We start from the raw sequence: 19,224 nt of genomic DNA, 5'->3' as shown, positions 1-19,224 counted from the left end.
GATCTGGTACGAGTTCACGGGTCAGAAGTTACGAGTGGCCGTTATAGTGACTTTCACAGGTAAAACAGGTCGGAGAAACACGAGTGGGTTGCCTGAAACGCTACAAAGTCGTAAGTCGTGACTTGAAGCTGTAATTTACGGTTTCAAAAGCCTGCCTGGAACGCAGCATTAGCCAAAACCACCGGATCACTTACTTCTGCTTTAATGTAGTTAGTGAATAATTCAGTTCCTGTAAATGAATAATATCTGAATGAAAGTGAAATATTCAGTAGTTTTATAAACACAGCTGACTGCTGAGCTCATGGTAACGACCTGTGTGTGTTGTTCAGCCAATCAGACGAGGCCTCGTGTCTCCTTCAGGACAGACATGGACCTCATTCAGTGTCCGTCAAGCGTCTGCAGGCTAGAAGGTAGAAGAGACAGTAGAGACGGAGGGACAGTCGGAGACACTGAAGAAGCTCAAACCTGGGAGCAAATATATTTTATCTATATAATCAAACCATTTGTATAAAATAATTTGTTTAATTTACAGAGATGGATGTACCTTTAACATTAGTCCGAGCTTTTCATTATTTAAACATATAAATTCCTTTAAAGCCCCAGTATGTAGGAATCCCCCCCATCTAGCGGTGCGGTTGCATATCTGAACGTATTCTTGATGTTGCATTCAGGTGAAATGGGGCAGACGTCAGACAGACAACAGACGCTGCATGTAACAGGATAAACAAGTGGTCTGACAACACGTTGTCATGGTGATGTGGTATTGTGACAACATGTTGTCATGGTGATGTGGTATTGTTTTAGTAAAATGACATCCGGTTGGTTTGCCGACGGCCGTCTGCCTGACTGCACCTGAATGCAACACCGGTGCCTCCGTCCTTCCTCACACTACACAGTGGTGACAGTTTTAACAGGCCGAGCCCACAGCTCCGCTCAGTTTCCGTGGTTACCTACGGTCACGATGCAACATGGCCGCCTCGGTTCGGTTTCCGTGGTTACCTACGGTCACGATGCAACATGGCCGCCTCGGTTCGGTGCGTCGCCCACTTATGTATTTGTAACGGCTTGTAACAACTCATTCTAAGGAACCAGAAAGCTTTACTTTGTAGCAGCTGTGATTCACCTTCAGTCAAATACGGATTTATGAAAGACAGGTTTGATTTTTGATAATGAAAAAGCCAAATAAGTCGAATACTGGGCCTTTAAGTTCATATCTGCGATCTCTCTTTTCAAACATATTTACAGCAACAAGTTGTTATTGACTTTATAAAAACAGATCAGTTCTAACAGATTCACTAAAATGTCCAGAAGCACTTTCAGGTCACTTTGTAAGAGACTCCATGACATTGAACACACCGTCCCTTCCAACAGTGACATTGAACGCCCCCCCCCCCCAGGTGAGCCGGTCCCAGAGGTCAGAGGTTACCTGGAAGCAGCCAGTCACTGGAACCAGATGAAAGAGGATCAAAGTTCCTGCACAACATGAGGTACGATGCAGTTTCCAACCAACCAGGACTCAGGACAGACGGTGGAGAAAGGACTGAAACACATTTATAATAATAATAATGTATATATATGTATAAAAAAATTTAAAAAAAAGAATTGAACAAAATAATTATAAATCATTTATCCAAAATCACATTATCAGCATGAGCACAGACATACAGCAGTTAGAAAAATACGTATTTTATTCTAGTGATGTAATTCATATTCTCAAAATGTGATATAAGAGGTTGCCAGTGTTCATAGAATCAAACCCCGAAGTGTGAATTTGACCTTCAATCTCTAGCTTAAAAAATGTCATCAGGTCTTTCTGACTGAAATACATTGACACACATTAAGAATCCTTCTCTCTCTCTCTCTGTGTCTCATCTTCGTCTTAATGAACTTTGTGTTTTCCTCGGTGTTTAACTATTCTCCACAGGAGAGAGAGACGTGCTGCTGCACATCCGCTTCCTATTAAAACCCCCCCGGAGCCGCGGATGTAGATTCAGACTCTAATCAAACAGGAGAAGTCTCCACAGGCGAACTGCGAGCTGATCCGTTCCTGCTTCACACTGCAAAAAGAAGAATAAGAATATTTGTCTCATTTCTAGTCAAAACTAACCTCTTTTCACTTAAAATAAGACTCATCACCTAAAAATGAACTTGTTTTTAGATCATTTTCATTTGTTTCAAGCAGATTTTCACTTAAAATAAGTAGAAAAATCTGCCAGTGAAAGCAAGATTTATGTTCTTGTAAATAATAAGAAAGAAAAACTTGCTCCACTGTCAGATTTTTCTACTTATTTCAAGTGAAAATCTGCTTGAAAGAAGTAAAAAGTGTCTAAAAACAAGATACTTTTTAATGTGATGAGTCTTATTTTATGTATAATGAGATTAGTTTTGACTAGAAATGACATTTTGACTAGAAATAAATAAGATAAATATTCTTGGTAAGATGTTGAGTTTTTGCAGTGCAGCTGTGAGCAGAATCCTGACGAGGAGCTGAAACCATGAAGCCTCAGCCGGTCTGTCAGCGTGAAGAGACAGAGGAGCAGTGATGATTAAACACTGAGTCTACTGGAAGGTCTCAGAGTCACAACACCAACTTTACTCTGCAGAGGAGAAATGATCATTTCCATGACAACGCCGTCTTAAAATAATCACCTGTCTCCTGCTGCAGCATCTTAAAGTTCACTACTGTTCACCGCTACAGACGCAGTGGAAGGGAGTGTTGTTATGATGTTATGAAGATGTAAAAGCTGCAGGAATCATTTCAGCTTTAAAGAAGAACTCTGCTCCACGTTTCCCTTAGTCCTGGACTGCTGCTTACAGGTTTCCTCAGTTGCTAAAACACTAGGGGTGGGAGAAAAAATCAATTCACATAAATATCGCTATATCTTTTTTGACGAGTTTTAAATTGATTTTTTTTTTTCAAAAATATTGTGCAATGTGCATTTGTTCGCCTTTTTTACATCCAGAGAGTCCAGGTTTTGAAAAGGGTTTAAGTTCATTTTATAATGGAGTATGTTAATTTCTAGGCTCCTACAGTATTTGTGTGCAGATAAATGTTAAAAACAAAGACTAAAAATAGAGAGAATCGGCAATATCGTAGAATCGCAATTTAAATCGAATCGCCATCCAAAAAAATCGTAGAAGAATCAAATCGGGAGAAAAGCGTATCGTCCCAGTCCTATAAAACCCTGAACCTTGTTGTCTGAACCAAATCCTCAGCGTCCTGAACCCATTTATCCAACTGGTCGTCCTTTTGTCAGAACCTGAAGCCGTTTTCACCTCGTTAGACACAACTTGCAAACATGTTCTCACGCACTAAAACACATGTTGCACTGTTATGCATTCGTGTTGCATAATGGTAAGCACAGGCTGCAAAAGTAAAACTCGATCAAAGCACATAGGAGTCTCAACTTACTGTAAACCCAGCACACTGTGGCTGATGATGTGAAGAAACCAGTTTAAGCCAGTTCAGACAGAGAGCCTGATTGTTGAAGTTTCACTATGGATAGAAACAATCAGAGGCAGAGTACAGATTATTTCTACAGCTTTATGATCTGATCGTTGTGTTTTCCTTTTTTTTACGTTGTGTTCAGTGGAGTTTTTCATTTTGACTGACTCGGGGTCTGATCTGACAACAATGTTTGGTTCTGAGCAGTTTGAACAGTTTGGTTTTGCAGGAAGAGTCAGAGGTTTTGTGTTTACAGTTTAGAGAAAAGGAGGGACGGTTTCAAGAAATGTGTCTTAGCAATTGAGAAAAACTGTAATAGGCAAAGCAAGGCATCTTTATTTATACAGCGCATTTCATACCAAGGCAACTCAATGTGCTTTACATACAGACAAAACTTTTCCTTTTTTAAAGAGAAGCATAAAACAGAATAAAAACAAACACAAAAAACAGAGTTAAAAGCAAGAGCAAATAAAATTGAAATAAAAGAAACACATAATCACGAGCAGCTCATCATTTCATTTATGTGTTTATTTGTAACGGGACTCTGCATATTCATGAACATATACAATATGTAAATACACCAGATTTCGCTCTAAAGCTCATTTCCATCTGCAGTCCCACGGTTCATAATACTAAAACAACACGAGACAAGGACAAAATAAAAGCACAACATGGTACAAATACCATATGTCACAATATATACAATATATCACACAGTAGTTCACCTCCATAATAATAAGATCCAGTGATGTTCTCGTCAGTTCTTCATAATACACCAATAAAAACACTTCACTTCCAGGCGGGAGAACAAGATGAGCTGATCCGTCATCATTAACCGGAGCTGGAGGAACGTGTGACGTGAACATAAAACCACGACTTTGAGCTGAGGAGCTGAAGGACATTCACAGCTGGGAGGAAGGACAAGGACCCAGATGTGTTAGAAGACGTAGGAATGAAGAACTACAGAAGGAAAGGTCAGGAGAAATGTTCCTCATGATAAAGTATGAAATGAAAAACAACAGAGTCACATGACGGATCCACCTGAGCTGCAGCTGCAGGTTTCTCTTTCTGTTTCTCTTTCTGTTCTGGTGCTAAACAAACGGCTGCTACCTGATAGAAACAGAGGCCACTGCTCTGCATCACACAGCACAGCATCTTCTCCTGCTTCTGGTTCAGTTCTTGGTTTAGTTTTATTCATGTTTATGTCCATAAAGGGTCATAAATGGTTTATTAAAAACCCTTTATGGACTCATACAAAATACCTCCCTGAAAAATAGGGTAAAAGATTAGAAAGCAGCAATACAAGTGCCTAGAGTCAAAATAAAATGAAGAGTTTGTATATGTGTGAAATGATTGTGTATGAGTCTGTCTCCATCTGCACACTGCAAAAACTAAAAATCTTTCCAAGAATATTTGTCGTATTTCTTGTCAAAATGTCTCATTTCTAGTCAAAACTAATCTCTTTTCAATTAAAATAAGACTCATCACCTAAAAATGAACTTGTTTTCAGATCATTTTCACTTGTTTCAAACAGATTTTCACTTGAAATAAGTAGAAAAATCTGCCAGTGAAAGTGAAAGTTTTTTGTGTTTGTAATAAGAAAGAAAAACTTGCTCCACTATCAGATTTTTCGATTTATTTCAAGTGAAAATCTGCTTGAAAGAAGTAAAAAGTGTCTAAAAACAAGCTGCTTTTTATGTGATGAGTCCTATTTTAATTATAATGAGATTTGTTTTGACTAAAAATGACCTTCTCATTAGAAATAAGACAAATATTCTTAGTAAGATGTTGAGTTTCTGCAGTGCAGCGCTAACGTGTCTCTGGTTCAAACGCATGTTAATGAGGTGGAGATGTAAAGAAACCTCGTGTCTGTGGTTAATTAAGCAATATCACACGAGAGGGAGTGCTGTTGTAGCCTACTGTATATCAGCACGGCTGTGATTCGGTCAGATAATCACACCGTGCTGATATACAGTACAACAGCACGACCTCCAGTGTGATATTGCTTTTACAGTGGTACGAGCGCATTTTAGAACAGTAATAAACTACAAGAGATTATGATTTGTTTGTTTATTTATTGGTCTGACGAAGAGCTACATTGCTCGAAACGTACGTCACTACAATAAATTGACACTGAGTCCTGCAGAGTTGCGAGTGCTCTTGTTTTTTCTATCTTGTTTGTTTATTTAATCATTTATTTGGCTCCGCCAACAGAAATAGTTCTGCAACTGGAAGGGAGACAAGGCTGTTGCCAGGCAACACATAAGGGTCATTCCAGAATTGGAGGACATTTCATGTCCCACCCATTCATTTTCAATAAATCATGCATGAAATTCCAAAACTTGCATTTGTGGTGAAAATTATAATTACTCTGAGACAAAATATAAATATAGTTATACAAAAACTGGTTCCAAAATATTATTTAAAATACAAAATAACTCTAAGCACCCCCTAAAATGGCCTTTTTCTCTTGTCCCACCCTCTTAATGGCCAACATGCATGTCAAATAAAGCGGTTAAAATAAGTTTAAAATTTTAATTTTTTTGTATGATTTTGTTGATTTATGTCTTTTGTAAGTGTAAAAACACTTAGTTTAATCATAAACATATTTTAAATAAAAGTAATTTTGCACTAAAGTTGTGTCCCACAACATCCACGCAACCCTGTTACCAAAACCTTTTTAGCAGAGAAGAAGAAGAAAAAGAAGTGTGAGACACATGACACAAAATAATTTGTATTATCAAACTGTTAGATAATAGCATGGGTAGACACAAAGTAAGTCCTCTCTTCTATTTTTCATATTTTTCATATTTCGTCTGCCCTGATTGAGTGCGTCACTCTAACCAATGCAACCCTGTTACTCATATTACCAGAATAAGGCAAAATATTTTCAAAGTTTTCTTTGTTCCTTTAAATAACTAAGTTTGTTCTCAACCTTACAGTAACATTACATTCCATAGCTAGCATCTTTCTTCTGCTAAACAGCTGACATAAGCATTGATTTGCAACCCTGTTACTTCAGAGTAACAGGGTTGAGATTTATGTCATAATCTACAATCAAAAGTAATTAATCTATTCAACCCTGTTACTTTGTTCAACCCTGTTACTCTAATTTCAACCCTGTTACTGTGTAATTTATCTTAAAATTATCTTAAATGACTGTATCAGCTCATGAGGGTTTATCCTATTGTCATTTTGGTAGTGTGTATGATTATATTCATTATGTATTTTGGCAAATATTTATAGATAAATACTTATATAATACTTTTACAGGTTCCTGAGTATTGGTAACAGGGTTGCACCAAGCAGCACACACAATATATAAAATACAGGGTTGCCAACTTTTGGTCCTGGGCTGGAGTGAGATTCTGTTGGCGGCGCACGCTAATGATAATAGTAGTAATGTTTAATGTAGTTTTTATCTTTCTATCACACACAAATACACACACACCATACCTGCAAACTGAGTAGAGGTGGAATAAGTGGTAAGTGGCAGATTAAACCCCTCTATGGGGGTCTGGGGGCACCCCCCAGAAAAAAATTGTGATTTTAACATGTAAACTAAGCATTCTGGTGGACTCTGAGAAGAAAATAAGGGAAAAACAACATTTGCTTCAGATAAAAGAGGGAAAAGATCTGTGGTTCCTATCATTGTATGGCTGGAGTTGTATAGGGGCTGGGGGTTGTATAGAGGGAGGAGAGCTGTCCATAATAATAATAATAATAGTAGTGTTTAATGTAGTTTTTCTCTCTGTCATACACACACACACACACACACACCATAACTGCAAACTGAGTAGAGGTGGAATAAGTGGTAAATGGTAAATTAAACTCCTCTAGGGGGGTCTGGGGGCACCCCCCAGAAAAAAAATTGTGATTTTAACATGTAAATTAAGCATTCTGGTGGACTCTGAGAAGAAAATAAGGAGAAAAGCTTATCTGTGGTTCCTATCATTGTATAAAACTGGTCTAGTGGGGAGCTGTGGTTTTTTGGCCTGGACTGGACCAGCCTTTCAAGGCCCCGTTTCCTCTGCTTCACCATGAGCCTCTTTCAGGCCACACTTTACTATTCCACCACTTCTGCCCTATTCTCATCTCTATCTTGATGTAGGCTGCTGTCAGATGTTAATATATGAAAGAACAGAACAGAGTCCTGTGATTTTCAGCCTTCTATGATTCTATTACAGCTGTTGTGGTATTTTTCATCATAAATGACATGAAAGTTTGTAATAGGTTAATGCTGAAAGACAATATTATGCTACTATTAAAAAAGACATATACTCATTATGTATCTATTAGTTTAAGATTTAATGTTGATCATCTTAAATGATCACAAATGATTATATAATGTTTTGTTCTGTATATCTAATTGAAAGGAGTATGTTTTGTGACTTAAAGATCAGCCAACTGCTTATGTGCAGCCAGAGAGAGAGAGGGGTAGATAAGAGGTCAACTAGCAAGCAGGTTCACATTATTATGCAGGGTCTGTGAGGGAAGTTGCCATCCCCTCGTCTCCCAACTGATAGTGTTAGGTCAGTGAGGATGGAGATGAGGGGAATTGAAGCTCTCAGAGAACAGTCGTGGTGAATCGACTTGGGAATAGACCTAGGCCTATATAAGCCTTCAACTTTTGGTAAGGAGTCAGTCACTTAACTACTCCTTGATGCATGTCTTGGGGTTGTGCTTTGCATGAAGCCTGATACTTTGTTACTTTTCTTTTCGAACTTTGTATCTGTAAGTGGCTCGGGTTGAACTTTGTTTGCTTTCTTGTTAAAGAAAATAAAAGACAACTCTACGTCGGATCCATCCTTTCCAGCGAGTAATTTTGAGTCCAGAATTTATTTTTGGTGTGAGATGTAAGATTAGTTAATTAGCGCATTTTTCTGATCTTCATCATTTTGGCGAGCCAGCCAGGAGTTTGCTGAGAGAAGAAGACAACTGAGAGTTTGATCACGCGTTCTTCAAAGTCATTGAAAAGGTAAGCATGCGAAGTTAATTTGATTATAATTGGTAAATAATTAATGCGTGGTCTGCTCTCAGGTGGTTTCAACTCTCACTCTCAAAAGAACCTTAGAATCATTAAGTGAAGCTGTTAAGGCTGGATCCGAATTCTGACTTTTCTAACCTTCACCTTTACTTTTTCTTTCTTTCTCTTTATAAATCTGACATCCTTTCAGATTGTGTAAATAAGTGACGCGTGCAGTTGCAGGAAGCGATTATTGTCGAGGGGACAAGCTTTGCAGCACGCAATCGCAGGAAGCGATTAGTAATTTGTCAGGTGGCAAATTTAAACTATAAGTGAGTGTAAGCGCACAGTCGCAGGTAGCGACCGGTTTAGGAAAAATATAGTCAAATTTAATAAGTGTAGTGCGCGCCGCGTGTGGCGACTTCTTTTGTCGTGTGGACAAATAAATCCATTAGAGGTATAATGGTCCGGTGATGCGTGTGATGATACACCTGCTCGAGTGAAGAGCCACTGGTAATATTCCGTCGAGGTAGACGTGAGCAAAGTGAATGCCTGCTCGAGTGAAGAGCTATTGGTAATATTCCGTCGAGGTAGACGTGAGCAAAGTGAATGCATGATCATTGTATATACGCAGAGGCCTACGATTAATCGTGTAATTATTCCATATTAATCTATCATATAATCTGAATGTGTGCGGTAGCCTACCGATTAAGTGTTTGTGAACTGTTGTAAATAAAATGTGAATAAAGGAGAGAGACAGAGAGTGAGAAGCTGCAGCGGAGAGTGTGTGTGTGTGTGTGAAGCTTGTGTGTGAGAAGAGATGAAAAGGGAGAGTGAGTGAGTTTGACAGAATCTGTTTGAAAAGTAGAAATATTGGGTTATAATGTGTTACATGTGAATTTGTATGTCAGTTAGGAATTTAGCCAAGTGTGAGGAGTTGTGTTTTAATAAGTAGATAGGAGAGAGGAGGATTTAGTTGAAATTTCTCAAGGATTAAGAGGATTGCTGAGTGTTGAAAGTTGTTAACTTGGCAATAAATCAGTAAAGATAAAAACTTTGGATGATGTTGGTTTGAGAGGGGTGCCTATAAACTAAGAGTGATTTAGGTGCTGGAGTGAATGTGGCTCATGGGTGAATGAGTAGAAAATAAATCATTGGGTAATAAAGCTGACGAATTTGTGAAGAAAGTGATAAAAATAAAAGTTAAAAAGCAATATATAAACTAATTGAATAGTAAGTGACCAATATTAACTTCTAACAAAATGAATGCGAGTAAGGAATACATAAGGTTAACAATAATTTAAACTTGAGAAAATTAGTTGTAAAATTCAAAATGCAAATATGCATAACAATAAAATTGCATTTGAATGAAGATTTGATTTGAATTACTTAATAGCAATTAATAAAAATAGCATCCTCAACGGATGGATGAAACTAATCAAACTGATGAAACCTTGATCACCCGTAACGAAGGTGAAATTGAAACTCAAGGAATCAGGACTCACTTTTGGTTAGAGAACGTGTATAGAAATAAAAAGAGGGTTATATGTTGGCAAAGTGAGCATTTAATAAGCCAGAGGTTGTGGCATTTGACAACGTTTAAAAGCTTGGATCAAGCACAAGAGGATTATCCGTTTATACCGTGGGAAGACACATTAAAAAGTATTTGGAATTCTAAAAACTTGTCCTATATATTAGATCAACTTTGTAGGAGTCCCAGATCTAGAGCTAGTGTGTCTTTAACCCCGTTTCTGGCTATTCCAGAGGGGCTGACTGTTGCAGGGAAGAACAGTGGAACAGCAGATCCACGGCTGACTATATCAATTATCCCTCGACAGGTCAAGTGGGAGACAGGACAGTTTGGGATCCTTAATAAAGAAAACGCTCCTGACGAACATAATTCAATAAATGAATTAGACTTTGAACTTACTGACAAACAAAGAATAAAATACGGTATCACAGTTGGGCGAATTAATGCTTTAATAAGTATTATAAAAACAGACGAATCAACAACTAAACAACAGATAGAGACTACAACTAACTTGGACTTAACATCTGAGGCACCAGAAAGCATGGGTAATAAACCGGTGAAGGAAAACAGGGTGCAATCACCAGTAGAGATGGTGATAAATCAGCATCCAGATCATGCATCTCAAATACGAAGCTGTATGAAAACGTGGCATAAAAGAATTACTGGGACTTTACAATGGCCTCTTGGGGGAACTTTCAATATTGCTTGTTGCAACGAAGTGGAAGCTAACATTAAACATTATAAATCTTTGGATAAAAGTAAAAAGCGTGAAGGGGAACGGGCCAAAGAAAGAGAGGTGTTAAGATGGTTTCGTTTGGCAGCTCGACGTCAGACCTTGGGTGCCACTCAGTTGCCTATTGTTGCGGAACAGGCTGATAAAGAAAAGGAGAAGTGCAGAAAAGAGCCTGCTGCTCCTTCAGCCCCTCCGCTGCATCTAGACCCCCCTCCATACACAGTCCATAAGGGAGGAGTCTCAGTGGGGCAGTTCCCAGCCAGAGGAACTAAAGTGGACAGGAAAGGCGGACTTAAGGGAAAATTTTCGGTGTCATGGGAGGAGCCGTCCTCTGATGAGGAAGAAGACGACAGTGATACGTCACGTGATGAGCGCATACTGAAGAGAATGCGCTCCACCCATGAAGCTGCACTGAAAAAAAAAAAGAAAAACAATCAAGGCAGTCTGCATTCAGTGTGGACTCTATGGAAGAAGTGCAGAATGATATTAAAATGTATAACATACCAAGAACATCTAAACAACAGGAAGAGGAAGACAGAAGAGAGTATGAACGAATTATAACACAATCACTGGACCGAAAGAAAAAAGAAAGAGGTGAAGCCAGTGTGAGAAGGAAATCCCTGTATGGAACAGCTGATGCATTCCAACAGGAGATTTCAGGCAAGCAGGCTCAATGGTCACCTGTAACATACCAACAACATTATCGACAAAAAACGAAAGCATGTGACACAATTTCTGAACAAATAAAACGACTGGAAGAAGAAATGAAAACTGTTGATGAGAAATTGAAAAGAAAAGTCGATTTCGATGTTAAAGACTCTCCCCCACACATGAAGATGGAGCTGACTGGTACAATGATTATGGAAGACAAAACCATAATAGAGACTCAACAAGCATACTTAAAAGAAATGCAACGTTTAAGAAGAATTCAACTGGATGGGCTACAAGAAGCTTTCGTATCTTCCAGAGATGTTAAACCAAAATCCCAAAGAGCCACAAACATTATGGTCAAAAAAAAAAACAAGACTGATGTGGGATTAGTAAAGTCAGCTGAACCAGTACGAGTACCACTTAGGAAAAATGTTATGTTGCCATATAAAAGACAATATCCACTCAAGCAACAGGCAATTGAAGGCATCAGGCCCATTATAGCAGGTCTGGTGGAAGCAGGAGTGTTGATTAAAACTAAGAGTCCCTGCAACACGCCGATCTTCCCCATAAAGAAACCAAATTCAAACGATTATCGATTAGTACATGATCTTAGAGCTATTAATGCCGTAGTGGAGGCTGAGACGCCTGTCGTTCCTGATCCACACACCCTGCTCTCCAACGTGCCTGCGGACTCCAAGTACTACACAGTCATTGATTTATGTTCTGCTTTTTTCAGTGTGCCTGTGCATCCAGACTCTCAGTATCTTTTTGCCTTTACATTTGAGAATAATCAGTACAAATATCAAAGGTTACCACAGGGCTATAAACATAGCCCAACAAAATTTAATTTAGTCTTAAGGGATGATTTGAATCATCTTGATATCACCAGTACTTTGATACAATATGTGGATGACATTCTGATATGCAGCCCAACGAAGGAGCAGTGTGAGAGGGATTCCCTGGCTGTTCTGACTGCACTTGCAAAACAGGGTCATAAGGTCAGCAAAGAGAAACTCCAGTTCTGCTGTCAGGAGGTGGAGTATCTTAGCAGGAGATTGTGTGGAGATAAGAGGCTCATAGCCCCCTCACAACTCCAAGTGATAATTAAATCACCAAAACCACGGACAGTTTCACAGATGTTAACGTTTTTGGGAATGTGTGGTTACAGCAGACCATGGATCTGTGAATATGCTCTTAAAACAGCTCCACTGCGTGCAATTATTCATGCTGCTGGACAAAAAGACAGTGGTGCTCAGTTACAATGGACTGATGAGGCCGAAGCGGCATTTGAAGCTTTAAAGAGAGATTTACAGACTGCTCCAGCACTGGGACATCCAGATTATTCTAAACCTTTTCATTTGTATGTTGCTGAGAGAAATGGATACGCTTGTGCAGTATTGATGCAGGATGCGGGTTCGGTGAAACAACCCTTGGCTTATTATAGTACAAAGATGGATACTGTTGAAGCAGGACTGCCCCCATGTTAACAGGGATTGGCAGCAGCTGCATTTGCTTTTCAAAAAGCTTCAACTTTGACTATGGAGAAGTATTCATGGACATTTTGTAATACCAGGTGCATTGTTAAAGGTAGCTATTCGTGATGCGCATGGCCCTGACCATTGCGCAAGGGGGGAGGTGATAAAAAGAATACAAAATGTCTGGTGGTCACCTTTCTTAGCGAGTACTGTGGAAAGAGTGTTGCATGAATGTGATGTGTGTGCGCGTCATAATATTAGAAAAAGTTTTTCAGCGCCAATTTCACACATGCCACCGCCGGATGGTCCTTTTCGGCATTTAGTAATGGACCATATTGACATGACAGAACGGATAAGAGGATATAGATACATCCTAGTGGTGATAGACAGATTCAGCCGATGGGTAGAAGCTGTCCCCACTAAAGGACCAGATCAAAAATCGACTGCGAAATTTTTATGTCGCGACATCTTCCCGCGGTTCGGCGTGCCAGATTTTCTTTCGTCGGATAACGGTCCAGCGTTTGTGGCTAATACCATTAGAACAGCGTGTAAAATGTTGGGAATAAATCAAAAGTTTGGCTGTGTCTATCATCCCCAATCACAGGGAATTGTGGAAAAAGCTAACGGAGTGTTAAAATCTAAGTTAGCAAAGATCATTGCTAACAGCCAGTATAGGTTGTACTGGGTAGATGCGTTACCTTTGGCACTAATGGGAATGCGAATGCAAACTAACCGAATGACACATCTAACACCGCATGAAATGCTTACTGGAAGACCAATGCTGGTCCCCTTCTTCAGGGGCCCGTATAAAGGTCCACCACTTGAACAATGTGAAAGAGAATTGACATGTTATTTACAGCAGCTGACTCAAATATACAAGGTTATATCTCAACAGGTCAAAGGAGCAGTGGAGAACAGAGAAGCTGTCATTCCAGAACCGCTCAAGAGTATTGAACCAGGAGACTGGGTCTACCTGAGGGTGTTTAAACGCAAGTGGAATCAACCAAGAAGGGAAGGCCCTCACAAAGTCATTATAGTAACACCTACTGCTTTGAAAGTAGAAGATTAACATGGCTGACCAAAGTGGAAGTGCCAGGCAGGGAAGTAACGAGGGTGGACAGAACCAGCCCTCCCTGCCTAGCCACTGGCCAAATACTTCACCTTATTTCAATCCAAACCAGAGAATTCAGAGCCAACCAACTAACCAACCAGGTGGCCAAGGTCGACACCTCCCACCAAATGCGATGACCACGAGTCCATTCCCGGTGCCAGGATATGCAGAGAATTGGAGTCAACTAGGATACCCGTTTTACAACATCAATGGAGGATGGCTTACGCTGATGCAACGAGAGATGGGGATTGCCCAATCTCAGATGTCACCACACCCATCCGTAGTCAGTGCATCTGATTGGGATAATGGGGGTGAAGGTACATCACATGGCATCGACGTCCAAAGAAGGGTCTCTCAGAGTGAAGGAACCCCTCGTACGGGAGCAATCATACCAACTAGGCCTGAGCCTTCCATCCTGCTTGTAAATACTGCAGGAAGGGTTCAGGATCCTCAGTCTCCTAGTAATCAAGGATGTGTAAAGGAGGCTTATCTGAAGAAGGCACCTTGGGCTAGAGCTCGCCTTGAAGAAGAAACAGATGAGCAAAGATTCAGGAGAATGGAGTGTACTGATTTTAGGGAAGCAGTCAAGACCCTTTCACCTGTATGCAAAGCGTACTTACGTGCAGAGAGGGAGAGGATTGTAAAGTTAAAATACAGAGAGAGAGTGAAACGGGGTTTAGAGAAAGAAGAGGATAAGGGTAGACATCGTGTCGCCAAGATTCTTGAATGCTACCACTGTGGCATACTTCATTTTGTCTGAATCATGTAGACAGTTCAAGGTTTGAAGGATGAATAAGTGAAGGAAACATTGCATGCTTTTATATATCTATCTTTTTCACGAGAGCACAATTTCATTTTCTTGTCACTTGAGCACTCTTTTTATTATATTTTGTGTTAAAGGGATTATAATCTTGTAACTAAGTTTTAAGAACCTTGAGGAGAAACATGTAATTGTCATCATTTATCATGTTTTGAAGATTCTCGTATTGTGTGTATTTTATTTTTGGTTTGGGTTTGATGTCTGATGTATTACTTTTATGGACTCTGTCATTATTTTGATTTATGTTGGACTTCCTTCTGTCCCGATTTAGTTAAGGGTGGAATCCATGACTACACGTAGGTTGACATGTTGAATTCATCAATTGGGATTGTTTGTGACTTGGCCAGTCACACAGGGGGGAATGTTGTGGTATTTTTCATCATAAATGACATGAAAGTTTGTAATAGGTTAATGCTGAAAGACAATATTATGCTACTATTAAAAAAGACATATACTCATTATGTATCTATTAGTTTAAGATTTAATGTTGATCATCTTAAATGATCACAAATGATTATATAATGTTTTGTTCTGTATATCTAATTGAAAGGAGTATGTTTTGTGACTTAAAGATCAGCCAACTGCTTATGTGCAGCCAGAGAGAGAGAGGGGTAGATAAGAGGTCAACTAGCAAGCAGGTTCACATTATTATGCAGGGTCTGTGAGGGAAGTTGCCATCCCCTCGTCTCCCAACTGATAGTGTTAGGTCAGTGAGGATGGAGATGAGGGGAATTGGAGCTCTCAGAGAACAGTCGTGGTGAATCGACTTGGGAATAGACCTAGGCCTATATAAGCCTTCAACTTTTGGTAAGGAGTCAGTCACTTAACTACTCCTTGATGCATGTCTTGGGGTTGTGCTTTGCATGAAGCCTGATACTTTGTTACTTTTCTTTTCAAACTTTGTATCTGTAAGTGGCTCGGGTTGAACTTTGTTTGCTTTCTTGTTAAAGAAAATAAAAGACAACTCTACGTCGGATCCATCCTTTCCAGCGAGTAATTTTGAGTCCAGAATTTATTTTTGGTGTGAGATGTAAGATTAGTTAATTAGCGCATTTTTCTGATCTTCATCACAGCCTGATGATATAAGTCAGGCCCTGAAATGTCTACTATAATAATATAAAAATAATAATATAGCCTAATAATAATAAAATCGAAGTTTGCAGGTATGACACACGTGCACACGCACACACACACACACACACACACACACACACACACGCACACGCACACCTGTTGCTGTGCTGTCTCTTTCTCCTCTGCTCTGGACTGAGCTGCCTGGCTGTAGGCTACTTTGGGCTACAGTCTGCATGGACCTCCATGGGCTTTGATTTTAGTTCTCAGCGGACCGGACCGTCAGTTCGAGCCGCATCCGGTCTGAAAACATAACTCGGTCAGGTCGTGCCTCGCTCTCTTTTTTTTTTTGGCCACCGTAGATTCTGATCAAGTCGGGTCCGGGCTTTAACACCGGCGGGTCAGCTTTTAACTTTCAAGTCCGTTAGATCTCCAGCTTGATGCAGGAGCGGGACTCTGACCAACACCGAAGCAGCAGGCGGACGTCACTGACGTAATGACGGTAAATGTTTTCAGCGAATCAATCAATAATCAGAGAAAATTGTAAATAACACATTACACTGGAGTGGTTTAGAGTCGATGTAAAACCAGAGCTGGTTTATAGTCATTTGGAAATAGGCTACATGATGAGTGGAAAAATTAACAACAACAAAAAATAAGTCAGATTTGGCGTGAGATTTCTCTCTTGAGCGTGAGAGCGTGAGATTGAGGCTGAATGCGTGACTGTCACGGCCAATGCGTGAGAGTTGGCAACCCTGAAAATATCTAATAAAAAGTGTCACTTTGAGTCCTGAGCTGGCCAAACATAATTATTTGATGATTAATTACCTGTATTTCTTAAATATATAGCAGAAAATGATCAAATAAATAGTAAAATTTTGAGGTGTTTCAGTCCTTAAATGTCCTCCAATTCTGGAATGACCCATAAACATTAAACTAGCTTGCTACTAGCTACAAGCTTTTCCACCGAGCTGCTTCCAGTGCTGGTTCTGGTTCTGAGCCCGTGTCTGATTAGCACCGGAGCAACAGGACCAGCGTGAAGACACAGAGACGTTATCGATACCGTATTACATTTGTTTATCTGCTATGTAATCAATATAAACACAGTTGAAGCTAAGTAGCTGAGCTACGTGGCTAACAACAGCTAACGCTAATATCAAAACACATCACCGTCAAAACGTAGTTGCCCCCGCGGCGATTTTTTTCCAGCCGGGTTTAGTAGAGATTTATCTCCAATTAGACGGACCAGGTCAGGTCCAGGTTTTAATGTTCAGGTCCGTTTATAACTGTAGCAGCAGCAGCAGCAGCAGCAGCAGCAGCAGCAGCAGCAGCAGCAGCAGCAGTAGCAGCAGCAGCAGAGAGATGGGGCAGCTCCTGTATGGGGAGCGTAGCTCTGACTTAGCTCCTGTCCAGCTGAACAGCGGAGAGATGACGTCTGTAAAAAGTCCCAGTGCTGTTATACTGTATATCAGCACTCATGGAACGTCTCTTGTCCAATCAAATTGCTCGGTTGGGACCGGTCGGAACTAACTGTTGTATAATGTACAGTACAGTCAGCATATACCATATAAACTGGAACAGCATTAGTTAATGCTATGGGATGTGGAACAGTGGAGGAGGAGGAGGAAGGAAGAGGAGGAGGAGGAGGAGTGATGAAGAGCACAGAGTGAGAGCATCCTTCATCTGCAGTGACAGCGTTCAGCAGCTCTCTCCCTCTCTCCAGTTTAACACCTCCACATATTGAACAGTCGCTTCATCCAACAGTCGGTCATCATGTTGATCAGTCAACGTGTCTGTCAATCAGGAAACATGTCCAACAGCCTGGAAACACAGGAACTACAGGACCTGGTCTGGATGAAGTATTTCCTGTTTCTATTCTTCTAGAGAAACAATCGACTGGATCGTTTATATTTCAGAAACAAACACGTTCCTAAGAATAAGAGAGAGTGTTGGTCATTTGGAGAAGTTTCCCTCAGGGCAGCAGAGAAGCTGAGCAGAAGGACAGGGCAAGATGAACTGTGTGTGTGTGTGTGTGTGTGTGTGTGTGTGTGTGTGTGTGTGTGTGTGTGTGTGTGTGTGTGTGTGTGTGTGTGTGTGTGTGTGTGTGTGCGCGTGCGTGTGTGTGTGTGTGTGTGTCTGCAGGGCCTTCCAGTGTGTAGGACCCAACAATCTGTCTCTGCAGTCTGCCTCGACTGAATCACATCTCATGGTGAAAAAAAACCTCCGCTCTTATTCTGTAAAATGGAGACGATTAAGTGTCACAGCGTCGTTGTCTCTCCTCCTTCTTCTCCTCCTCCTCCTCCTCCTCCTCCTCCTCCTCCTCCTCCATCTTCTAATGTTTCTCTGTCACATGTTTGGACTTTCAGGACCATTTCCTCAACCCACCTCTTTTTAAAGACCGCTCCCATGAAAATCGTGTTTTTTGAGCTTTTCACATGTTCCTGTGGTATTTTTCTTGTGTTAGAGGACATATCAGCAGAAAAGAAAGTGCAAAATTGCATTTCTGAGTTTTTCTGCCTTCAAACTGCTGTGAACCAATGGCAGACTCAAACTGGCAGTTTCAGGGAGACTGGAGCTGACGTGTCACAGCTCCAGGGGAGGGCACTAGCGCTACAAGCTCCCGCCCCGCTCTGCATCTGGCTCAGAGGTGAAAGGCTTCACAGCTCGGTGTAGCTGTCAAGGTATAACAGGTATAGCTCACCTGGTAGAGCAGCTTGACAGCTTGGTGTAGCTGTCAAGGTATAACAGGTATAGCTCACCTGGTAGAGCAGCTTGCACCGTGAGCAAGGACTATGCTCCAGTCTGGGATCAAATCCCAGTGTGGAGTTTTACGCTAAACGCTCTGAATCTGTAATTGTCCAATGTCCAGCTGTCAGCGAGCGGGGGGTGGGGTGCGAGGAGGTGGCTGGGCGGGTGCAGAGCAGCACAGTCTCCGCCCACCCTCCAGAGGTGCATGGCTAATGTGCTGCTGGTTTTAAAATGACCAAAAAGGGTCGCGGGAGTGGGACTTTAAATCTCCTTTTTCCTCCTCGTCCACTGATACACCGCAAAGACTCAAAATCTTACCAAGAATATTTGTCATATTTCTAATCAAAGCAAATCTCATTCTACCTAAAATAAGTATATTTATTCATAGGCTATACATACAAAGTAGCTTGTTTTTATATACTTTTTACTTATTTCAAGCAGATTTTCACTTGAAATAAGTAGAAAAATCTGATAGTGGAGCAAGTTTTTCTTTCTTATAAGCACAAAATTGTCGGAATGATGGGACGTTTCATAGAAAATTAAAGTGTTGCCATTTAGACAATTGGAGGCCTATGTTGGACTGGTGGGATGTCGGAATGGTGGTTGCCCCCCGATGGAATTTCTGGCCTGTCTTTTTAGTTCAGTGTGTTTCAGAGTGTGTGTGTGTGTGTGT

This window comes from Trachurus trachurus (genome assembly GCF_905171665.1).
Source record: "Trachurus trachurus genome assembly, chromosome: 14".
In the NCBI taxonomy this organism is placed as follows: domain Eukaryota; kingdom Metazoa; phylum Chordata; class Actinopteri; order Carangiformes; family Carangidae; genus Trachurus; species Trachurus trachurus.
Note: the sequence above shows the minus strand (reverse complement) of the source record.